This window comes from Apaloderma vittatum, unplaced genomic scaffold, assembly GCF_000703405.1.
Source record: "Apaloderma vittatum isolate BGI_N311 unplaced genomic scaffold, ASM70340v1 scaffold20352, whole genome shotgun sequence".
In the NCBI taxonomy this organism is placed as follows: domain Eukaryota; kingdom Metazoa; phylum Chordata; class Aves; order Trogoniformes; family Trogonidae; genus Apaloderma; species Apaloderma vittatum.
The window spans coordinates 30609-36986 of record NW_009703354.1 but is presented as its reverse complement, the minus strand read 5'-3'; positions in this window follow the sequence as shown (position 1 = coordinate 36986).

Sequence of the window (6378 nt, the reverse complement as noted above, 5' to 3'; positions counted from 1 at the left end):
GATGCAGATGGATCCTTGTCAGTAGTGCCCAGTGACAGAACAAGAGGCAATGGACACAAGCTGTGACACAGGAAGTTTCATTTAAATATGAGGAAGAAATTCTTTACTTTGAGGGTGACAGAGCACTGAAACAGGCTGCCCAGAGAGGTTGTGGAGTCTCTGTCCTCAAAATCTGCCTGGATGCAACCCTGTGTGATATGCTCTAAGCAATCCTGTGAAATGTGTTCTAGGAGATCCCACTTTAGCAGGGGGTTGGACCCGATGATCTCTAAAAGTCCCTTCCAACTCCAGTGATTCTGTGATGTTGTGAGACTGTGATTCTGTTTTTCCAAATCTTTAATAAATTCTAAACATTGCTGGATTATGATCTCCATATATATAGTTTGTAGTGACAGAGTAGATAGCATCTTTAATAAATTCTACATCTCTTCCTCTGCCCTATTTACTAGTCTCTAATTCATGAACAGTTCCATTCCAAACATTGAAAACATTGCTTTTGAGTGACAGAATCACAGAATCAGAAGGGCCTTCAACCTCCCCGCCAGAGTAGGATCACCTTGAGTAGGTCACGCAGGAACGCATCCAAGTGGGTTTTTTAATGTCTCCACGAAAAGAGACTCCATAACTTCTCTGTGCAGCCTGTTCCAGTACTCTGCCACACTCAGTGAAAAAGCTTTTCTTTATGTTTTTTGTGGAACCTCCTATGTACCAGCTTGCACTCATTGCCCTTTGACTTATCATTGGACATCACTGAGAAGAGCACAACTCTGTCCTCCTGACACTCGCTCTTTATATATTTATAAACATTAATGAGGTCACCTCTCAGACTCCTCCAAACTAAAGTGACTCAGCTCCCTTTGTCTTTCATCATGAGGGAGATGTTCCACTCTTTTCATCATCTTTGTGGCTCTGCACTGGACTCTTTCAAGCAGTTCCCTGTCCCTTTTGAGCTGGGGGGCCCAGAACTGGACACAATATTCCAGATGTTGTCTCACCAGGGCAGAGTAGAGAGGGAGGAGAATCTCTCTTGACGTACTAACCACACCCCTTCTAATAGAGTCCAGGCCTTCTTAGTCACGAGGGCACATTGCTGACTCATGGTCATTCTGCTGTCCACCGGAACCCCCAGGTCCCTTTAACAACTGAAATACATACATACAGAGTAGCTTATGTGCCTATACAATAGAACAAATCTTTCTGGTAAGAAATTACGGCTAAAGAAATTATCCCTAAAATGTCTGAATCAAGCATATTATTTATATGGTTTTGCATGTCACAAGATTCTATTTAATCAGCTTTCTCATAAAAGAAACTTTTGCTACACTAGAACTGGTGGCTTGCATGATTCACCATGGTGGCTGGACAAAAAGATCACTATTGATGTGTATCTTCCAGGTATTAATTACAAGGAAGACTGATAGAGAGAGGAAGGTATATGAGATACAAAAAAGCTATTCTTTTAAGGCTGAACCAAGACAAAATTTTTCTACTAAAATCACCAGTGAAAGTCAGAATTTTAAATTGCACTATGTTATATTGTTGAAATAGTTGGAACTCCTACACCCATTCTGTATAGTTTTGTGTATATATAAATACATGAACATAAATGTGCTCTATTTCTTTTGGATATCTTTATAAATCTGCTTCCATATATGGAAATCTCAGACTACTAGGTTCCAACTTTTAAAGCAGTTGACTAAGGGGAGCTGTAGAGAGGGATTCAATATTTTAAGTGACATGAAGAGATGAATAAGATTATACATAATCAAATAATGTGTGACTTTTTCAGAACATAAGGTCTAGCATTAATGAATAAAATAATTTGAAATTTAATTTTTAAACAAACAAAAGGAATTGATTTTCCACACATATGTAGGTTAATTCCTGGAATTCTCTGCCAGAGGACATTTTAGTTGTTGAAAAATATTTAGGGTTCAAAAAAAAGTCAAAAAATTAGAGGATGATAGGTACATAATGAGCACTAACCACAGCAACACGTGTATAGCTAATTCCTGCGAAATAGTTTTAGCTCAGGTATTTCCAGAAATTCAATAATTTCTAGTTCACACTTCTACTTCTGGTTGTTGTTTCAGGCAGCTTACTGGATCTGAGGACCATAATGGATCAGACCATTACAATCATACTTATTTACTGCCAAATAAATAAATATATCAATAGTAAGTTGGTTTCAACATTCACTACCAGTAGATGTGTTGTTGCCACTTTCATGACAATAAAATATCATGGAAATAAATGCTCCCCAATGCTGCATAAATGTGTCATAGCTTCCACGATGAAGCCCTTGTGTGGGTGCTGTGAGATTTACACTCGCTGCTCATTTTCTCTCTATGTCCTTTATTTGTATATGGATGAATAACTAGAAAAAAGGTTGATATCTGTGCAGCTCTTTAGTCCACACTTGCAACTAAAGTTTTTTTCCTAGAAATAAAAAACTCTGGCTCTTTTGGAGAAACACACAATGACACAAGTGATGTCTACGTATTTTCATATGCTGTTACAGATGACCTTTTTCCCAATGGTGGATATTTCCATGAAACTCAGGAAGTGTGGGCTAGATGAATGGAGAGTGAGGTGAACTGAGAGCTGGTTGAGTGACAGAGTTCAGAGAGTTGTGAGGCCTCTAACCAGCAGTGTTCCCAGGGGTCAGTACTGGGCCCGATCTTACTCAATACGTTCACTAATGACCTAGATGAGGGGACAAAGAGCGTCATCAGCATGTTTGCTGATGTGATACAAAACTGGGAGGTGTGACTGACACACCAGAGCGCTGTGCTGCCATCCAGTTTGACCCGAACATGCTAGACTGCTGGGCAGAGAGGAACATAATGAGGTTCAACAATGGCAAATGTGAGGTTCTGCAGCTGGGGAGGAACAACCCCATGCATCAAGATAGGTTAGGGGTAGACCTACTGGAAAGAGAAGGATCTTGGCAAGTCCTGGTAGGCAATAAGTTAACCATGAGCCAGCAATGCGCCCTCATTTCCAGCAAGACTAATGGTATCCTGTGGTGCATTAAGAAGTGTGTGGCCAGTAGGTCAAGGGAGGTCATCCTCCCTCTCTGTTCCACCCTGGTGAGGCCACATTTGGAATACTGTGTCCAGTACAGTGCTCCCCAGTTCAAGAGACAGAGAACTACCGGAGAGAGTCCAGCAGAGGGCAACAAGGATGGTTCGGGGACTGGAGCATCTCTCTCATGTGGTAAGCCTTTACAGGCTTGAAAACTTGAATTACAGTTTTATATTCCATTAACATCCTTAACAGCAAGAAAAGACAAAGAGCAAAAATTAAGTCTGAAGTGTTAATAGAGGAATGTATGTGTCTTTACTTGAAAACTGGCACTTCCAGTACAAGCCAAACTGCCCTACAGTTGACTGTGTGGCTCCCAACAACAGAAAACATCTCACAAAGTATACATCTAGTAGCCTCATCCAGCTGTTCAGGATACCCAGGAGGATCTCAAATAACACTAGGCATCTGTGGCTGGGCAGGTCATGCAATAAATGTTCCCTGTATAAAAAGCAGCTGGTTCAGAGTAAATAGCAAGACAGAAGAGGATTCATGAAGCCCAAATGGAAGCCAAATCACTCTAGGTAAAAAGTCTGTCCTACAGTCTTCAGAATGGCTTTCAGGCTTGCATTTATTCGGTTTCTTCCGCTGATTGTGGATATCCTAAGAGGAAAAGATCAAGACTATCACTTCAGCATCTTTGGAAAATACCACGTCCGAGTTATATATGTTAGATACAGCACTAACTACAATAATTCATGAGTTCTTCACATCAAACTGTACCTATTGCAAGGCTATGGAACATCAGAAAATGTGAGGAAGCTCCAGATGCAACTTAAGTATATGAAAACACATAGTTCCACAAGCTGTGATGGCTCTCTGCCCATGTTGTATTCAAATTCCTGTATTTGATTTTGATATTTCAAGGTTATAACTTCTTTGTCCACAATCTAGCCAGCTGGTAGTCTTTGCTTCCAGATGTACATCAGTCTTATTTGAGACATACAGTAAAATTAACAGGGAGAAACGTAAACCTGCTATGAAGGCCAAGATTTCGTAAGAGCTAGCCCATAGCAATGAGGTTGGTATAGCAGAAAACTGTTTTTTATAGGAAACGTGAAAACTTTCTCTTCCTCTGGAAAATTATCATTTCTTCAGAGGCTACTTTTAGTAAAACAAGAAATTTGTACACATATGAAGTAAAAACTTGAGGAAAGGAGGACAAAAGAATGGCAGAATATCTACAGTTGCTGATCACACAGATGTACCCAAGATAGCTTTAAATGACTTAATACTTTTCCTTACATTTCTATAAGTGAGGATCTTCACAAGATTTACAAATACCCTGACTACTATCTGTCAGCATCAGACCTTATATTGTAGGTATACTAGCTGCATAAATTAACCTAGCTCAGTTCTGTGTAAAAGAGTGAAATTCTCAACTACCCAGTGAGAGAACTGACAGGGCTGCTCACCAAGCCACTGTCCATCATCAGTCAGTCAATGTAACTGAAAGGCCGGAAGAATGATCTGGGAAATTACAGGCCTGTCACTTTGAATTCAGTCCCAGGGAACCTAATGGAGCAGATCATCCTGAGTTCCATTATTCAGCACATGCAGGACAACCAGATGATCAGGCCCAGTCAGCATGGGTTTGTGAAGGGTAGGTCCTGTTTAACAAACATGATCTCCTTCTATGACTGGGTGATCCTCTTGCTTGATGAAGGAAAGGCTGTGGATGTCGTCCATCTTGACTTTAGTAAAGCATTTGACACTGTTGCCCACAGCATTCTCCTGGACAAACAGACTGCTCTTGGCATGGATGGGCATAAGTTTTTTCGGTAAAAAAAATGGTTAGATGGCTTAGTTCAAAGAGTTGTGGTCAACAGAGTTAAATCCAGTTGGCAGCCAGTCACAAGTGGTGACCAGTAAGGCTCAATACTGGGTCCAGTCCTTTTTAATATTTTCATCAATGATTTGGATGAAGGCATAGAGTGCACTCTTAGTAAGTTTGCAGATGACACCAAGCTGGATAACAGTGTTGATCTGCTTGAGTGTAGGGAGGCTCTCCAGAGGGATCTGGATAGACTAGATTGCAGTGCCAAGGCCAATTCCGTAAGTTTCAATAAGGTCAAATGCTGGATCCTGCACTTCAGCCACAACAACTCCCAGCAGCGCTACAGGCTTGGGGAGGAGTGGCTGGAGAGCTGCCAGGCAGCAGAGAGGGACCTGGGGGTGTTGATGGGCAGCCGGCTGAACATGAGCCAGCAGTGTGCCCAGGTGGCCAAGAAGGCCAACGGCATCCTGGCCTATATCAGAAATAGTGCAGTGAGCAGTAGCAGAGACGTGATCATGCCCCTGTACTCGGCACTGGTGAGGCCACATCTCAAGTATTATGCCCATTTTTGGTCCCCTCACTACAAGAGGGACATTGAGGTTCTGGAGAGGGTATAGAGGCAGGCTGCCAAGCTGGTAAAGGATTTGGAGCATGTGTCATATGAGGAACAGCTGAGGGATCTGGGGCTGTTTAGCCTGGAGAAGAGGAGACTGAGGGGAGACCTTATTGCTCTAAAGAGCAATAGCTGTAAACAGCTACCTGAAAGGAGGTTGTAGTGAGGCAGAGGTTGGTCTGTTCTCCTTAGTGGCGAGTGATAGAAAATGGCCTTAAGTTGTGCCAGGAGAGATCCAAGTTGGATATTAGGAAATATTTCTCTACTGAGAGGGTTGTCAGGCATTGGAACAGGCTGCCCAGGGAGGTGGCTGAGTCACTATCCCTGGAGATGATTAAGAGATAGGTAGATGTTGTGCTGAGAGACATGGTTTAGTGGTACTGATTGGGCTAGGACAAGGTTTTGGACTCAATAATCTTCAAGGTCTCTTCCTTCTATGATTCTAAGTGAAGAGCTCAGCACCTGCTTTTGTTACAGGACTTACTAATTTTATTTCAGCTAAATTAATTACAGCAAAAAATATATTTAATAAGATTTCTATAACAAATTCTATCATATTTTTCTCCACAAATACTGTGTGCTAGAAGGTCCTATCCAAAACCCCACAGAAATAAATGAGGTTATATCCAGAGGAACAGGGAATGAGTCTTCAAACTGGAAATATGTGAAAAATGTGTACCCAGTTTTCACAATCAAATAAGGAAAAAAACAAACAAAAAAAATCAACCCATAAACATTTTCTCAAGTGAGTAAAGTCTAAAGAATAAGACAAATATTAAGGCATAAGCAAAGTCTGAGAAAACTAGCACAATGTTGTTCAGGGGACTTTCGAAATGATTTGTCTAGCCAAGTGTTAACTCTGTAGGATTGAAAGGAAAATGTAATTTATTGTAAAACTGTG